Here is a 19,582-nt window from a genome sequence, read left to right on the forward strand (position 1 = left end):
ATTGATGCTGCATCTAGAAAACGCTGTTATGTCGAATACACAGAAACAGGTCAAGAGGAATGTTCTAGATGCAGCAACATGGATAATAAACAAAATGGATAATAATCATAACCATTTGTGGCATCGGCATGGGCACGTGGAGAGAATTAAGTCGTGATCAAGAGAAAACTACTATTGTTATGTTGAGATCATGAGAAAATTAAGTCGTGATCACGACAAAGCAACTCGTTACGTCAAGATGAGAAAATTTAAGTCGTGATTACGAGAAAACAAGAAAGAAAAATATTATAGTGCATGGCCTCTTACGAATACCATACTTGGCCTAATTCTAGACTAATAAAACTCTCAGATGTTTCTTTATTTTTGTACTATTTTCTGTTTCACACATCACTCGTGTTACATAAGCACGAGCTTTCTCGAGCTGCACACAAACCAGTTTTAGCAAGTCAATGAGGCCTCCTGCAGCACCTCAGCCAATGGCAGAGGAATGACAGGCCTAAGCCACGCCCCCTCGCTTGCGTCCCCCTCGCGCAGCTTCGCGCAGGCTGCTGGCCGTTAGCGCTGGAGGACGTCATCTGATTAGACCATGTAGCCTCGTTAGCTCCAGTACCACTTTAGCTTCCAAATCTCTTAACGGTCGCCTTTTCTTTTCTTTTCTCCTCACAACCGGCACTGCGCACAGGTGTCGTTTGGCGTTAAATATGTCCGAAAAACCTTATCACAGGACATGTAATTGGTTTAGGGATCTGTTCGAAGCGACCGCGTGAAATTAGCCGCATTAGCTAGCCCTCCTGTTACGTCGAGCTAACCGACAGCTAGCCCCGCAGTGCTAAGCGGGTCTAAGCAACCGTGTGTTTGTGTGTTTCCATCCCCGCCGCTGCAAATTACAGTTCCGAAGTCATCGTCTGCTTGGTACGTGGAGTAATTACACCCTAAAATAAGGTAAGTCGCTTTCTATTATTTGAGTGAAGCTAGCAACGAGCTAGCGGGTTAGCTAGCTGCGTTTTATAACACCTGACGCTGCCTGGGACTCGCTACCTACCTACCTACCTACCTGCCTGATTAGAGAACTCTCCGTATAGCTAGTTTTCATAGCTGAAATGTGTTATCTTGATATCTCTGTGGGGAATTATAGACTCTTTGGAATAGTAAAATAAATTTCTGGCATCCAGGCCAACATTTTAACCTGGATATATTAGTCAGACACAGCGCCAGTTCACCTCTGAGCTCCATCGTGAAGTTACAAATCTGTCATTTACAACTGCAATGATTTGTGTAATGACTTTGACAGCTATAAGACAGTCCTACAAAGATTTAGTTTCTTGTTTTTTAATGTGAGATTCACGATGTTAGTAATCAAAATCACGCTGTTAAGCGTCAGAATGTAAATATTGTTTAAATGGCATGTTTCAGTGCATTGTATTGCAGCAAACTCAGCTTCAGCGTCTCTGTTCACTCCACATATGGAGACTGTGGGTTTCTTTATACCTTCCAAAAACACAAACAAAATCTAAGCGAAATGGTGTGCAGTTTAAGATTTACAATCATTCGAACTACACTCTAAACTCTTTAAAGCGTCCTAAGAGCGTCGCCCTGTTTTTGTTTGTTTGTTAATTTGTTTGTTTTTAAATTGCATTCACAATATTGTGAGGGTAACATGTAGGCAGATGACCCAGCTTCTCATTTGTGTACATTTTTCTGGCAGACTTGGCACTGTTATATGGGTCTGCACTCCTCCACTGCACTGGTTCATTCAAATAGAAATTGGTGTGCTGTTTAAGAGCAGGTTTGGTATTTCAGAACCGAATTTAACGTCACACACACACACACACACACACACACACAGCAGTTTAATTCGGTTTAAACAACAACAAAAATCAGCTGCAAATTTGCATCTTCAATGTTGTAGACTGTAATTTATATTTATTTATTTGAACTCCTCGACTTTACCTAGGGATTGGGATGTAATGCCACTAAGTTCTAACACAATAACGATTTGCCAGTGATTACAGTGTTTATTTACGAGCTGCATGGTGTGCTGAACAGTTTATTGTTCGATTTAATGTGGAAAATCCAAGAGTCTACTTATCTTTCAATCTGTCTCTGTATCAGTTTTTTTTTGCTTTCTCTTGCTCGCTCTCTTGATTTCTCTTTCACGTTCAAGTATTCAAACATGCTGTATAATTCCAACTGATAAATGATTGTTCACAGGTTATTAGTGTTCTTTGCATACACAGGTCTGGATAAGCAGTTAACATGTCTGAATGGTTAAGCATTACCTTTTAATCTTTACCACCAAGTTAATTAATTCTTGGTTATAAATAACTGTTTGAAGTGGTTGTTTTGTCTTTCCACTTTTGCTAGAGCCATCGACACTGAACAGTTGAGATTCATCAGTTTTGAACTTGAATTACGGTGAATAAATGTATGCTTCTCTCAGTATATTTTTTATTTATTTATAAAATTTTCAACTCCTGAAATAATCAAACTTATAATGGTGCTAGAGAACGATTCTCTTCTGGGCAAATTTCTTTTCTTACCCCTGTAGCTAGTCTCAGTGAGCTGCCTTCAGATAAATAACTGCATAACTTAAACTCTTTGCCTGGTTGGTTTTTGCCGTGTTTGCTATCTGACTCCGAACAGACATTTTGGCCCAGGTACAGATGTGGTGGCTCTCAAAATACCCAAAGATAAACGTACTCTTCTTTAGAACAGGCATCATCTGATGTAGCCCAGGCACGCACACATGAGCGCTACAACAATCCTCAAATTGAAGGGGATTTTTTGAGTGAAATAGTTGAAGGAGTTCCATATCTGTTTCACCATTCTTATTACTTTATCTGCTGCAGGCTTAGTGGTTATTTTCATGATGAAACTGGACAGTTGTGGTGGTGTGCACATATGCAAAGCAGGGGAGGGCTTATTAGTTTGAAATGCAGAGAAGTAGAAACCTCCTGTATGTTAGCTAGCGTACTTTGTGGCTCCAGTTAGCGGCCAGATGATGATCCAGTTTTGTCCATGGGAGAGTTTGGACTTTCTAAGGAAAATGCACTGAGGGTAAAAGGTCACAAAATGCATTAATGAACTGTAGTAAGTGCAGAGCTTTTTGAGAGGCTCTGTTTAATGTGCTGTAGGCAAATATTGTAATGCCAGATTAAACCATTGTGCAAGTTTTTTTTCCCCCTCTTACGTAAGTGATGTTTTATGCCATGTCTGTTTCATGCTAAACACAGTGCAATATAAACAGAATGTCACATATTCTATTACTGAAATAATTTCATATTAAACTACTGGTGAATATTTTTATATGGATGTGCATATTTCCATTCCTTTTATTAGATCATGTGAATGCCATGAGTCATTAGAATAACCACAGAATTACTGATACACATGAATCCCCTGTTTATCGTGGTGGTTACGTTCCAAAGCTGCCCGAGGTAAAAAAAAAAAGAATAAATTAAAAAAGTGATAAACGGATGCAACCCCAAAAATGCTATTTTATGTATACAGTAATGTACTGAATTAACATTTTACTTCATTTTAAAATAAATCAATTTATTTCTATTAATACATTTCATTATTTCAACATAATACTCCATAAAATCAATTCCCTATAAGTTTTTTGGTCTAACATGCTATCTGCGAGAGACTGGCAAAAACAGTGAAACAAATTAGTTATGTGGCAAATGCAATTCCGCAATAAATCGGGGGTGTGAGATTCGAACCGCGGCAAAACGGGGATTACTGTACTATATGGCCAAATGTATGTGAAATACCTGAACATCATACACATGTGGTTCTTCCTCTAACTGCTACCATAAAAAGTCAGAAGCACAGTTGCATATGATATGTCTGTGTCCTCTAGTATTACAGTTCTTATTATTGCAACTATGGGGCCCAAACCTGATGAAGCATAACCGTGTTACATGGTTTGCCAAAGTTAGTGTAGTAACATAAGTAGCCTGCACTAAACCCCATCTCCACTGAACACATTTGGGGATATACAGTGAAATGCAGTCTGCACCTAAGGCTTCCTCACCCAACATTACAACTGGACATCGCAAATGCTCTTGTGGTTGAACAGGCAAATCTTTCTCTGAAGAGTGGAGTATAGTATGACCGCAAAATCGGATCACATTTGAAATAGATGTTGCACAAAATAGAGATTGCACATGGGTGTGATTGTCAGGCATCCACAGACCATTGGCCATGTATACTGTACAGTTTCCAGTGTTCTCAAAGTCTTTATTTTCTCCAGATGAAGTGCCGTGTTGCTTTTTGTGTTTGTGTTCTTGTCAAAAATTAACCAAGTGTTTCTGTAATCTGGTCAGCATGACATTCCAATAGTGAAATATTATTCACGTCTCTAGTGGTGTTAGTGTGTCTGTGTTTAGATACCTGGTGACATATTGTGTATGCGGGAGAGTCGTTTGAGCCTGAGCATCGTTTGTGTGGCACTTTATGCTTAGTTTCATCCATATTTCCATGTACCCGTGTGTTCACAATTGACAGATCCTGTCATTTGTGCATGCTACTATGCCACTTAATGCTGTAGTTAAACAATGTTGTCATATTACTGTGAAGTGCATTATGTTTACATCTACCAGATGAAGACATTTGTTTTGCAAAATTCGTTATGATGTAGGTTCAACAACCAAAAAAAAATAACTTACAAGTCTTCGTGTAACTATGATAAGCTTTTCTAATACTCAGCAAAATTATTAGCATTGTTCAAGTATTATGTTCTTGCCATAACCATTCTTCCCGTATAAATAACGGAGGTGTGCTGTTTGTTTTTGAGATTACCAGTTCCATTTTAATTATCGCTCATCACCCACGTTACCTCAGTTTGAATTTTTAATAGTGGGTGATCACATTGTAAAGATTATTATTTCAGCTTTATTTTCAATGTTAGATTAGCATCTTCTATGGATAAACCACTTTAATGCAGTTTATATTTAAGGCCCACGATGCAGGCTGAATGTGTAGGATTAGATCAGGAGGTTGTTTTTGTTACCATAATTCCTTGTGATATTTAGTTTTATAGTGTGTTGGTTTTTGTCAGATTATTATGGTCACTGTCAGATTATTATTGTCTTGAGATTCCTTGATTAGAAGAAAGCCTCTACTCCGAGGCCAGCAGTGCATGGATCTGCTGTGTGGTTTATAAAATTGAGTTATCTTGTTAGCATCTGGAAACCTTCTGTACCTTCTGATGCTTTTTTCTTTTCTTTTTTCCTGTTGTCTGATTGATGATGGCTTAAAGACCTGTAAAACAGCCATGATTATTGTGTATATCAGACGACTTCTTTATCTATTTAAACCCACCCCCTGTCTTCAGAGCTCACAATGTGGTACACCAAGTACAACCCCAATTTCAAAAAAGTTGAAACGCTATTTAAAATAATAAAAAAAAAAAACAGAATGCAATGTTGAACGAATGCAATGAATACAAAATTATCCAACTTTTTTGGGAATTGGGGTTGTACCAGGAGAACCTGGAAGTAGAAGAGCAGTTTGATTCCAGATATATTTTATGATGTTTTGGACACTGGCTAATGGGCATGTAGACAGTGATACGCCAAAGACGGTGGGGAGCCGGGCTGACTCATCAGCTTTATTTCCAAGACTTAAGTAGAAAACCTCTTAGGTTAAACAAGGCCCCTCATTTAGAAAAATAACTATCCCAGGTTGATGGTCAGGTCCCAGTTTGTTTGTGGTAATCTAAACTCTAAGCATAGAGACTGAGCATTTTTTTAAAGCATTGTTGCTATGAGAGAGAGTTCTCCTTCGCAAACCCAAAGTGTATTGTGTTGGTCTGATGTCTATAGAGACTTTGTCTTATGACTCCCGTGTCCGCCCACTGACCATCTGACACACTTCTCACTGTTTCTATTTTCTTACCTAAGGAGTTCTACTAGGCTCATCCCACACTTGTGAGACACAAATCAGCATCCTGTGCATCTCATCAAATTCGCATTCTACATTTAGATAGCTTGTTAGTCACTGTTCACTACCGGCTCTCTCACCGTTGTGGCGCTTTTCCTTGTACAAATATAACCTAAACCACCTAGAGATTTTGTAGTTGACTAAAACTAAAGGGCTTGATGAATAATAATGGTAGATGTCGAACTTTTTATTTAGATATACATTTTTTTCTAAACAAAGCCAACTTTATTGAGACAGGAATAAGGTTTGAGGAGCTCCAGTCTCTCCAGTCACATAAGGGGGCAAACAAGCAAGTTACTTGGCAACACTAGTTTGTTTATTTTTAGTGAGGTATCTTATCCAATTACAAGCTTCAATGTTAGGGGATGTCTGCTTGGTAAGACATATAAGTAAGACACAAGGTGTCTTAGCTTAAAAAAAAGGAAAGTACCTATCAGTTTTTCGTTGTGTAGTTGGTTGTATATTTATTTATTTAGAAATACCAAATGCTTTTGTGCTATTTCATACTATACTACTTAAATATAGTATAGCTTTCAATCAATGCAAGTTGTGTTTTTTGACTGCTGTAAAACCATCAAACGCTTGATTATCATGTTCAAACTTTTATTCAAGTCAAAACAGAAAATGTAGGCATGTTTAGTACTTTTATGTAGGGCTGCACATATTATTTTTAGGCTAAAAATTACATATTTTAAATGTATTTATTTTTTATAACTATATAAAACCCTAATTCAGGGTATTTATGTATAAAAGTGTACTTAAAAAATGCAATAGCCGCATATTGAGTTTAACTATCTTTCATTTAGACATTGTAAAGCATATAGCTTGTTGAGGAGTGCATGGGGGTTTTCTCTTCGAACTATTTCACTCGAGTTGTTTCTTTCTGTAAAAAAAACCTAAAAAAAACAGCATTTGAGTGTGCAAGGTGAAGCAATTTGTGTAAATCAGAATTTGTATTGTAATTTGCAGATGGCAGGTTGAAAAAAAACCCATGCTTAAAAAAAAATCAATATAAAATATAATTTACTTTTGACAATTTCTGTTTAAAAAAATACACATTTTGTTCATTTGTAAAGATATAAGCATCTAGAATATATAATTAATATAATTTTGTATAATAATTAAATGAGATATACATAGATTAAATATACAAACATTGAAAACAAGCATTTTAACATAGTAAAGCTACAGTAAATCACGTTTGAAGACATTAGTTACTGCTGTAGCAGACAAATGATATAAAAAGAGATTGGAACAGAGAAACGCAGCAAGCTAACCGGGTTGATTAAAAAACAAGAAATAATATTTATTGGTGTAAGGCTGTAATGATTCCTCGAATAACTTGAGTTATTCGATTACAAAACTAACTAACTAAATTTCATTTAACGAAACACAGAGCACTGAGTTTCCCATGGACCATTATTACTGAAGCACCACCTGCTAAACGCTGGAGTGCTCTGGAAAGGTAACACAGTAGATGTCGCACTTCCAAAGTTTGTGATCATTTCAAACTAAAACACAAATAAAACACTGTACAGTGTGGTTATCGTTTTTAAAGTAATTTGACTGCTTTTTATATTTATATATATATATATATATATGTATGTATGTATGTATGTATGTATATATATATATATATATATATATATATATATATATATATATATATATATATATATATATAGTGCCGTCAAGAAGTCCCTCCTCAGTGGCCAAGTAGAGCAGGTAGTAGAGCACGTTTTTGAAGCTGGCGATAAATACATGGAGGGATTTAATAAAAACAAAAAAAACAAATAGTTTCCCATAACCTACACGGCCACATTTTGAATGCAACTGTATTTGTATTTTGATGTAATATAACAATTTGATGCCCTAAATGGGTTTAGTTTACCGATATTATTGTATGCAATTTCAGCAATAAAAATAAAAATTTTCTAGAAAGAAAAACAAATGACCTGTTCATTTTAAGAGACGTGTCTTATTTTCTCTCGTATTTGGTGTTGCTCTTCTTATCTGATTAATCGATAGAATAATCGTTAGAATTCTCAAATATTCGATAGCAGCAACCCTACATTTTTGTACAAATGCATTCTCATTTGCTGAAAGCCACAACAGTGACTAAAAATGTGATCGTTTCCTGCTGCTGTTATTTGCTGCTTTTAGGTTTAGTGTTTTAATTGAATCCATCACCATGTCGCGAGCGAACCTGATTGCGCCACCTGATGCTCGCGAGTCACGACAAAACAGATCTCGAAAGTTACAGTTTACACAATAGCACTTCATTAACGATTATTGATTAATGGATTAGTTTTTGCAGCCCTACTTTTATAGACTAATGACTTTAGTCTAGACCAAAAGTTTGGACACACCTTCTCATTCAAAGAGTTTTCTTTATTTTCATGACTATGAAAATTGTAGATTCACATGGAAGGCATCAAAACTATGAATTAACACGTGGAATTATGTGGAATTATATACATAACAAAAAAGTGTGAAACAACTGAAAAATGTCATATTCTAGGTTCTTCAAAGTAGCCACCTTTTGCTTTGATTACTGCTTTGCACACTCTTGGCATTCTCTTGATGAGCTTCAAGAGGTAGTCACCTGAAATGGTCTTCCAACAGTCTTGAAGGAGTTTCCTGAGAGATGCTTGGCACTTTTGCCTTCACTCTGCGGTCCAGCTCACCCCTAAACCATCTTGATTGGTTTCAGGTCCGGTGACTGTGGAGGCCAGGTCATCTGGCGCAGCACCCCATCACTCTCCTTCTTGGTCAAATAACCCTTGATGCCTTCAGTGTGACTCTACAAATTTCATAGTCATGAAAATAAAGAAAACTCTTTGAATGAGAAGGTGTGTCCAAACTTTTGGTCTGTACTGGGTCTGTACACATGCACGAACGCAATCTGGCATGCCATCTAGTGGATGTCAATAATCTCGATTGCGTGTCTTCTGTAAATCTATAGTTTAAAATTGATTTTTTTTTATTACATTATTGCACTGAGAGTTTTTGCGGTTGGTGTGATTGTCATTAACTGCATTGCAAATGCGAAACGTTAACATTTGTGTGGATGCAGTTGGAGCCAGTGTTACATTGTACTATACTGCCTTCCTTGTTATGTTGATATTGCACTATGTGGACATGTTAATTTCTGAGCAAGCAATGCACCAAATGACTCCGGGGATTTTTTTGCCCATACTTCTTTCTTCTTTCCCACTCTTAAAGCCATAGATGATACTATCTTCATTCTATATTTTTAGCACATTGACTTTATACATGGTATCATTAGCGTATTTATGAATTACCTGTTAAAATAGTTGCCTGTTTATGCTTTAAAAATAAACTATGATTGATGATTTGAATGGAAATATTAACGTAGCTTCCTCTAGAACTATTCAAATAATTTCATTGTCAAGGAAAAAGTGGCTTTTTTTGTTTCTGGTTTGCACATGTGAATAATAACAATATATTCGAGTTATGATTGAGTGTGTGTGTGTGTGTGTGAATTGTGTATGCTCAGATATTTTCATCATTCTTATACTTGGTGCCTAATAAAAGTCATGAGCTGTAATTATCCCCATATAAGTGACTTGGCAAGAAAACACTGAAAGCACCTCAAACGTCTTCTTGAGTGTGATGGGACAAAGTAGTAGTTGTTCTGTTGCTGGTTTTATTTATTTTTTTTTTTTTCGTTTCTTTCCTTTTCTTGATCTATCACTCCCTATTCCAAAGAAAGCACTGGTCACAGCAAAGATGCACGGAAGGGCCCTGTTGAAGCGCTTTGTTGCTATAGAAACCACTCTTAGCTGCCACTCCAGGCATGGTAGGCATGGAAACAGATCATGTGACAGTGGTCCAGTGGTTACATCATTGCAGTGGCGTACATCTCGACACTATGTAGGCCTCTTCTGCTCAGATCAGTGGAATGTAGGGGGTCTTGTAAGAGCAGCAGATCACCTGGATGCACAGCTGTTGAATGCATGCCTATATAAAGGCAGGTAAGTTCATTTTGAAGCCATTAAATGACTCATTACTATTGGAAATACGTAGCTGGAAACAATAGAGTTATTTATAGAAGGAATGGAGTTAGCATAGGTTTGTTGTCTGGTTTGCATTTAATTTTCTGCCACTGATAAGAAACAGATTTTGCGTATGGGTCGGTAGCGTTTCACAGGCAGTACAACACAGAGTTAAACGTCAGAGGCAATCTCTATGTCCACATCACTGAGGCCGAACCCGCACATCTTAGTTTTTCTTAATGCATCTACTACAATGGTTAACATGTAATTGGTGAATGAGTTATAATGAGGTGTATACATTTGTGCTGATTTCTTTGAGTCTATTTATTGAAAAGGCTTTCAAAGGTTTGTTAGATTTTCTGTCCTGACTGAATATATTACATTTCTGTTTGTCTTCTGCTTCAACACAAGGAGCTCTCAGAGTCCACCTGCATTCATAACCAATGAGTTCTTATTGTCTGCTCTTTTTCAGGCTACTGTGATGCTAATTATGCAGCATGATCAAAGTGGGCTGAAGCCAGAGTCAGGGCACAGGTGTTCAATACACTCTATCTTGTTTTAATACCAAACACTTCAGAGGATAATGTGTTTGTCTAGGGCACACTTTAGACACCAAGTCCATGTCCACCTGTACATTTATAGTCTAGTTCAGTGGTCCCCAACCCCCAGGCCGTGGACCGGCACCGAAAGAATACATAACTTGAATTATTTCCGTTTTATTTATTATCTGATTCTGAACTATGTTTTATTTTGGAAAATTACCGGATTCTCTCCACCACATCTGTCTATGACTCACTCTTGATGCATGTAAAGATGCTTGGTCTCGGTCACGTCTTACCTACATCCTCTACCTTCTTAAAGGGGCTGCTCCGGCCACTAACACATAATACATTACCGCTAAATTCAAACCCCCCAAGCTAGCAAAATGAACAAAAACAATACAGTGGATTCACGTTTATTATTCTATTTAGAAAAAAAAGTTTTTATGCCAATTGTACCAAATACCAAATTTTATTTTGTTGTATTTATCCGCCACAACTTAAAGGCCGGTCCGTGAAAATATTGTCTGACATTAAACCGTTCTATGGCACAAAAAAGGTTGGGGACTAGTTGTTCCAGCTAGACCCTGTTGCAAGGCTGTGGAAGTTGTGCAGAGGAAATGCAGTTTCCTTTGCTGAAAGGTGAGAGTTTGAAAACGGTGTATATGGCTAGAGGCCTCAAAGAACGGAATAGTGATTTGTAATCCTAGATGAGGTTATTTATAGTTCAGTGGGTGTGAGACGCAGATGCTCAGACAAGCTGCCTTATGACATCACATGCCAGATGACTGGTCTGTAGTCCACTGAGCTGTAGCTGTGCTCAAACCTGTGTTCTGCATTCCTAATTTATTATTATTTGTAGTATGCACTTTTATTTTATTTTTTTAAATTAGCAATTTAATTACTAATTGTACTTTTTCTTTGCTCAAAGGATTTTCTGTAGACTTAAAAGATATACTTAAATGGTGTTTTTGATTAAAAAATAAATTTTTTTTGCAGAAGCTGCTCAGTGCATTGTGCTATAAAAGGCATCTGATTTTTTCATGGTCAAATTACCGTAATTTCCGGACTATAAAGCGCACCCATATATAAGCACTGAATTTGACAAATATTTTTATTTTGAACATAAATAAGCCGCACCTGTCTACATTGAAACTAATGAACTTTACACAGGCTTTAACAAAAGACAGTGTCTGTTACACGATGTAACAGGTGAAATATGTTGCGCTTCCTTTAGGAGCATAGCATTATTTTGGTAATAAAGTGATTGCAATTTTGCCCCTTTCGTATTAGTATACTAGTATAGAATTGTATCACTGAAAATGTTCATGGGTTTTGCCATTTAGAAAAATCTTCATGACTATGCAATTTGGAAACACTCTGAACCCAACAAGCTTGCCTGTAGCATGTTATGTACCTTATCAGATTATCAGATCGGTGGTCAGGTGTGGTGGTGGTTTTAAAAAGTTTGGCTAGTTGAAAGACCTTGGCCCCAGACCTTATTCCAGTGTAGGCTCACCAGCGAAGTAAACAATGAGCAAATCAAATAAAAAGTTGTATACTTTTTCCCGGAAGTGGGTGAGGCTGAGATGAATGCCCTCAAAGTTTTGAGTGCAACATGTGTTTTGTTTAAGGCTTTAATAACACATTGGTACTTCTCAAACTGTAGCCTAAAAGTAACCAGCACTTGTGTTTGTATGAAAATAATATTGTGACCCATCAACAGAGGAAGCCATGTGTGTGCCTAGTTTTGTCTTTGTTAATAACGGTTTCTTAAATTGCATTTTCTTGAATCCATATTGTTTGGGAAATGTGTTCTCGGGTATATCGGAAAGATAATCTGAAGGGAAGTGAATTAATCATAATTGCGATTAAAGCAAAAAAGAGTATTTGACTACATGTTGGATTAAGAGGATTTTCAGTGACTGTAATAATTGGATTATTGTCCTTCAGCTTTTTGTTTGGTCTTTCAGTACATTACATTAAAACCACTAGTGCAGATATGTGATTTTTTACATTAGCTCATGATTGTGTATCTTCCTTTAACTGTTCTGTAACAGCTGCATTGAACAGCAAACTATGGCAGTTGGACTACAATTGCAGTTTTTAAAGTAGTTACAGTATATGGACAAATATTTGCGGACACATGGTGTCTCTTAGAACAAGTGAAGGGACAATTTAATGGTACCACATCCACAAACATCCTACAAAATTGTCTGTTTCCAGATTTGTGATAACTGTTTGGGGAAGAATTTGCCCATATAGTGTATATGTGCCCTTCTTGTTTTTAGACTTTATTATGCTCTATTGGGATACAGTGCTGCAAATAATGCACAGCAAGATTCTCGTCCATTCTGTTGTGTAAAAAACACATTAAGACCGATCGTGGACAGTTAGTGCATGCAGAAGTTTGACAGCTCTGATGTCTTATGATTTGTTTAAAGAGGTGTTTTTTCCACCTCAGACCACATGTTCTTGGTGGCGCTTGAGTTGAGGCAGAAGTTGTCATTTCAAAATGTTGATTCGGTTTACAAATCATCATTTTTGTTTGATTGTGGTAGGCTATGCTGGACGGGCCGTCTGCAACCAACACAGTTCTTGTTCTTCAGCTTAATGAGATCCAGAAGTGGAAAAAACTCAGTCATAAACTGTTAGCAAGTGTATACAACCCCTGGCAAAAAGTATGGAATCACCCCTCTCAGAAGATGTTCATTCAAATGTTTAATTGTGTAGAAAATAAAACAAGCACATATATGCCACACAACAATTTTCACTCAACAATCCAAACTTCTGGCTGTATAAAACACTTAACAAAACAAAAAACTAAGAAAGATAACTATAGTCAATTACAACTATTACAGATCAAACGGAGGAAAAAAATATGGAATCACACAAATCTGAGGAAAATTATATTGAATCACCATGCACTTTGCATTTCTAAAACAAACACCTTTATCTGATTACAACTGCTAATTAGTCTGCAGTTAAAAAAGAGTGCTTGCACACATTAGTGATGTGTTGAACTAGGATGATTGACATAACTCATGGCTCCAACATGAGAGATGTCAGTTGAAACAAAGGAGAGGATTATCAAACTTCTTGAAAAAGGTAAATATTCATGGAATGTTGCAAAAGATGTTGGTTTTTCCCAGTCAGCTGTGTCTAAAATCTGGACCAAGTAAAAATCAAATGGAAAGGTTGTAAAAGGGAAGCGTACTGGTAGACCAAGAAAGACATCAAAGAGCCAAGACAGAAAACTTAAAGCAATATGCCTTGAAAACAGAAAATGCACAACAAAACAAATGAGGAACAAATGGGCAGGAAGTAAAGTCAATGTCTGTGACCGGACTGTAAGAAATCGCCTAAAAGAAATGGCATTTACATACAGAAAAGCCAAACGAAAAGGCTCCAACCTGCAAGGCTGATCTGGCAACTGCAATAAGACAAAGCTGGAAACAGATTACTGAAGTATACTGTTTGTCATTAGTTAAATCCATGCCTCAGAGAATTCAAGCTGTTATAATAGCCAGAGGTGGTGCAACAAAGTACCAGTAGTGTTTTTATTTGGTGATTCCATATAATTTTCCTCAGATTTGTGTGATTCCATATTTTTTTCCACTGTTTGAGCTGTAATAACAGTTGTATTGAGTTTTTTTTTTTATATAAAGTGTTTTTTACAGCCAGAAGTTTGGATTGTTGAGTGAAAATTGTTTTGTGGCATATATGTGCTTGTTTTTTTCTCTACACAATCAAATATTTAAATGAACATCTTCTGACAGGGGTGATTCCATACTTTTTGCCAGGGGTTGTGTATGCACACACAATGTGAACAGAATGTTATGTGCTTAATCAGTGTAGTTTAAACAATAGGTAATGCTGGTTCAGGAGCTAGTAGTTCAGTATATGTTATTTTTAAGGAAATGTCTAAGTTTTTTGTACAGTGTGTTTTTGTCGGGGTAAGAAAATAGACCGTCTACAGAATCGTTTGTTAGGATTTAAAGTCCATGCTAAAACTATGATTATTTTTTACCAAATATTAAGTTTTATAAGTCATATAAAAGTAGTGCGACAGTCTGTAGTTAAAGAAAAGCAATTATGAACAATAAAAACCTTGAAATGTGCTGATGGGTAAAAGTGTCATCTATAGGAGCTTTTGTAAATATAAATTTTTGAATCGCTATATGATTCATATACTTTATATAGACAAAAGTTTGTGGACAACTGACCAACTGATTTGTATGTGCTTTTTTAATATCCCATTCCAAGTTTATTCTACATTTTTTTTGTTATAATAACCTCTACTTTTCCATGGAGATGTTCCAGTACATTTTGGAGTGTGCTTGTGGAAATTTGGGCTCATTAAGCCATTAGGGCATTAGACAATTTAGAGACATCCATGTCTTCAGCAACACCAATATTATATTATAATTTTATTATAAACATATTCTGTTTTGCACACCTGTTGATTGCTGCTCCTGCTGTTTTTACTCAACATTGTGTTTGTTTACAAATACACTCTTGTTTATACATCTCTTTTGCACATTGTACTGTAAACATATACAGTAGGTTTACTGGTAGGCACTATTGTGTTTTGTGATCTGTCCTACACTGTCCTGTATTGTCTGTTTGTGCTGTCTTTTGTCTTGCACTGTTTGCGGTTAGGACAACTTACTTAGTATGTAGCTCTATGTTGTGTGATAGAGCTACATCACACAACATAGAGCTACATCACACAACATAGAGCTACATGTTGTGTGATGTAGCACCAGGGTTCTGGAGAAATGTCTCATTTTACTGTGTACTGCATAAGCTTTATATGGTTGAAATGATAATAAAAGCTTCTTGATTTGGCCTCTCAAGAGTGTCCACTCTGACCTATAAAACCAGCTCTTCATGGAGCTGGCTTTGTGCACAGGGACATTGGTTTGGGTCCCGTAGTACAAGTGAAGGGAAAATGTCATTCTACCGCATACAGTTGTGTGCCTCCAACTTGTTACAGAAAAGTTATGGTTAGAAAAGTCGGGCATCCCAATAGTTTTGTTTATGTAGTATGTTTCTACTTTTTGAAAGGAATAGATGGAGAGGTTTACTAGCTTTAACGCAGTCGTATAAAGCGATGTATAAACAGTAACTTGTAGTATATTAAGCCAGGAACATATAACATGCTAGGGCTTTTGCTAGATCTGTGGAGCAACCTCAGTTATAAATGTTTCATGTAATTTGCAGTAGAACATTGTTTTCTGTTGTGGTCTAGTGAAAGCTAGTCCAGAAGTAAAGTAAGACCTTTGGTGTTACTGACCTGTAAGTGTTTGGACCTGAATACACTGCTGGCTCATGGTCAGCTTTAAGTTCCACAGGTCTACTTTTTGTGCTAATTAAACCACTGATACTGCAGTCACTGTTCTGCTGCCAAACATGGCTAGCTCATGTAGGTGTATAAGCCTAGATCTTTTATGGTGGTTAGTAATGCTGAACTACATGCGCCAAAGGTAAGATTTTAAAGAAAAACTCAGTTGCAGTCTGTAATGTATATCCTCTGCATTTTTTAATGCCTTTTAGTTAACCAACAGTAAATTTACTCGGTGAGAAGAATTATTATTGCTTGGGATTGCGTAATCCTGTCGAATGACCCAGTTTTTAAATTTTTTTTCCCTTTTTAGACCTGACATTTCTCACAAATATTCTGGTGTAAATTGGAGTTAATCACTGTCCCAAAGAATAGCGTGTTCACAGGTATGGTGGTGGCTGAAATTATCACCTTTCCCCACCATGGTTGACTGTTTTTTGAGTGCCCTGCTTTGTTGTCCACAAAACATGGCACTGTGAATGATGACCAAACATCTCAACTTAGTTAAGGTAAGTAGTCTCTGTTTCAGAGGCCTATAGGTCACATGATATAGCTTTTGGATTTCTTTTTATATCTCTGGGCCTTGAACGCACTGACTTTGGACTGAACTTGTTGTAATGCACTCCTGGGAATACTGGCAACTGTTTTGAAGGCTCTGTATTTATAAACAGTTTGTTTCAGTAAGTGAGATCTTTTTATTGATGTAATTGAGCTATATTAGATTTATTATGTGTGATGTTTATAGATATACTGTGTGGAATAGGCTTGAATAGTATTTCACTGTCTTACATTTTGACACATTTTGCTTCTATGAAGTATCTTACATTATTTCAGGTTAATATTTCTCATAACCTCAAACTATAACTAGGAATCAGCATCAGAGATGAAGAGAGCATCTTTTTCTTCTTCTTCTTTCGGCTGCTCCCATTAGGGGTCGCCACAGCGGATCATCCGTCTCCATACCACCCTGTCCTCTACATCTGCCTCTTTTACACCAACTACCTGCATGTCTCCCCTCACCACATCCATGAACCTCCTCCTTGGCCTTCCTCTTTTCCTCCTACCTGGTGGCTCCATCCTCAGCATTCTTCTACCAGTATAATTCATGTCCCTCCTCTGCACATGTCCAAACCATCTCAATCTCGCCTCCCTCACCTTGTCACCAAAACATCCTACATGTGCTGTCCCTCTAATAAACTCATTTCTAATCTTGTCCATCCTCGTCACTCACAACGAAAACCTTAACATCTTCAGCTCTGCTACCTCCAGCTCCACCTCCTGTCTTTTACTCAATGCCACTGTCTCTAATCCATACAACATCGCAGGTCTCACCACAGTCCTATAAACTTTCCCTTTCATTCTTGCAGATACCCTACTATCACAAATCACTCCTGTCACTCTTCTCCACCACTCCACCCTGCCTGCACTCTTTTCTTTACTTTTCTAACACACTCTCCATTACTTTGCACTGTTGACCCCAGGTACCTGAACTCCTCCACCTTCTCCACCTCTTCTCCCTGCAACCGCATCACTCCACTGCCCTCCCTCTCATTCACACACATGTACTCTGTCTTACTCCTATTGACTTTCATTCCCCTTCTCTCCAGCGCATATCTCCACCTCTCCAGGCTCTTCTCAACCTGCTCTACTCTCACCACAAATCACAATATCATCTGCAAACATCATAGTCAGGAGACTCCTGTCTGACCTCGTCCGTCAACCTGTCCATCACCACTGCAAACAGGAAAGGGCTCAGGGCCGATCCTTGATGAGTCCAACCTTCACCCTGAACCAGTCTGTCGTACCTACTGCACACTTCACTGCCGTCACACTGTCCTCATACATGTCCTGCACCACCCTCACATACTTCTCTGACACACCTGACTTCCTCATACAATACCACAACTCCTCTCTTGGCACTCTGTCGTACGCTTTCTCTAAATCCACAAATACACAATGCAATTCCTTCTGTCCTTCTCTATACTTCTCCATCAACATCCTCAAAGCAAACAAGGCATCTGTGGTGCTCTTCCTCTGCATGAAACCATACTGTTGCTCACAGATGGTCACCTCTTCTTTAAGCCTGGCTTCCACTACTCTTTCCCATAACTTCATGGTGTGACTGATCAACTTAATTCCCCTGTAGTTACTGCAGGTCTGCACATCTCCCTTATGCTTAAAGATCGGTACCAGCACACTCCTTCTCCATTCCTCAGGCATCCTCTCCCCTTCCAGAATCCTGTTAAACAATTTGGTTAAAATCTCCACTGCCATCTCTTCTAAACATCTCCACGCTTCCACTGGTATGTCATCTGGTCCAACCGACTTTCCATTCTTCATCCTCTTAATCGCTGCTCTCACTTCCTCCTTACTAATCCTATCTACATCCTGCTTCACCAACTCCATATCCTCCAACCTTCTCTCTCTCTGATTTTCCTCATTCATCAGCTGCTCAAAATACTCCTCCACCTTCTCAACACACTCTCCTCACTAGTCAACACATTTCCTCTCCATCCTTTATTGCTCTAACTTGCAGTACATCCTTCCCAGCTCGGTCCCTCTGCCTGGCCAATCGGTATAAATCCTTTTCTCCTTCCTTAGTGTCCAACCTCTTATACAGCTCCTCATATGCCTTTTCTTGGCTTTTGCCACATCCCTTTTACCTGCTGCCGCATCTCCTTGTACTCCTGCCTACTTTTCTCATCACTCTGTCGATCCCACTTCTGTTTTGCCAACCTCTTTCTCCTAATGCTCTCCTGCACTTCCTCATTCCACCACCACGTCTCCTTGTCTTGCTTTCTATTTCCAGATGTCACACCAAGTACTTTTCTAGCTGCCTCCTCATCACTCCTGCAGTAGTTGCCCAATCATCCAGCACCTCTTCACCACCACCACCAAGCCTCTGTCTGACCTCTTCCCTGAACCTCACACTACAGTCTTCTTCCTTCAGTTTCCACCATCTTATTCTTCTTTCAATCCTTACTCTACTTTTCTTCTTCTTCGTCTCCAAAACCATCCTACAGACCACCATTTGATGCTGTCTAGCTACACTGTCCCCCGCCAACACCTTACAGTCTCCCATCTCCTGCATAGCACATAGTCCACCTGTGTGCACCTTCCTCCACTCTTATACATCACCCTATGATCCTCCTTCTTCTTAAAATACTTGTTCACCACTGCCATTTCCATCCTTTTAGAAAAATCTACCACCATCTGCCCTTCCACATTCCTCTCCTTAAAACCATACCTACCCACCTCCTCATCACCTCTGTTCCCTTCACCTACATGCCCATCAAAGTCTGCCCCAATCACCAATTGTTCTTTCCTAGGTACCCCATCTACCACTTAATCTAATTCACTCCAGAATCTTTTCTTCTCCTCCATCTCACAGCCAACTTGTGGAGCATAGGCACTGATGACATTTATCATCATCCCTTCAACTTCCACCTTCACGATCATCACCCTATCAGAAACTCTCTTCACCTCCACTACACTCTTACTGTACTCTTCCTTCAGAATCACCCCTACACCATTTCTTTTCCCATCCACACCATGATAAAACAGTTTAAACCCACCTCCAATGTTCCTGGCCTTACTCCCTTTCCACTTGGTCTCCTGAACACACAACATATCTACCTTTCTCCTCTCCATCATATCAGCTACCTCTCTCCCTTTACCCGTCATAGTACCAACATTTAAAGTACCAACCCTAACCTACACTCTCCTAT

General features: G+C 38.2%; 1 protein-coding gene across 2 annotated transcripts in view; it reads left to right on the plus strand.

Annotated features, from left to right (window-relative positions):
* Window positions 1-515: 515 nt before the first annotated feature.
* The window catches only part of ppm1ba (protein phosphatase, Mg2+/Mn2+ dependent, 1Ba), a 47,229-nt gene continuing 28,162 nt past the window's right edge, over window positions 516-19,582 (plus strand). The window contains exon 1 of one of the 2 annotated variants that reach the window (XM_046871583.1): window positions 516-942. The gene's annotated coding sequence lies outside the window, so the exon portion shown is untranslated. Of the gene's footprint in view, window positions 943-9,839; window positions 9,948-19,582 lie in introns of those variants that run through there. The other variant, XM_046871594.1, reaches the window with a different exon arrangement.

Source organism: Silurus meridionalis, chromosome 2, assembly GCF_014805685.1.
Source record: "Silurus meridionalis isolate SWU-2019-XX chromosome 2, ASM1480568v1, whole genome shotgun sequence".
NCBI lineage: Eukaryota > Metazoa > Chordata > Actinopteri > Siluriformes > Siluridae > Silurus > Silurus meridionalis.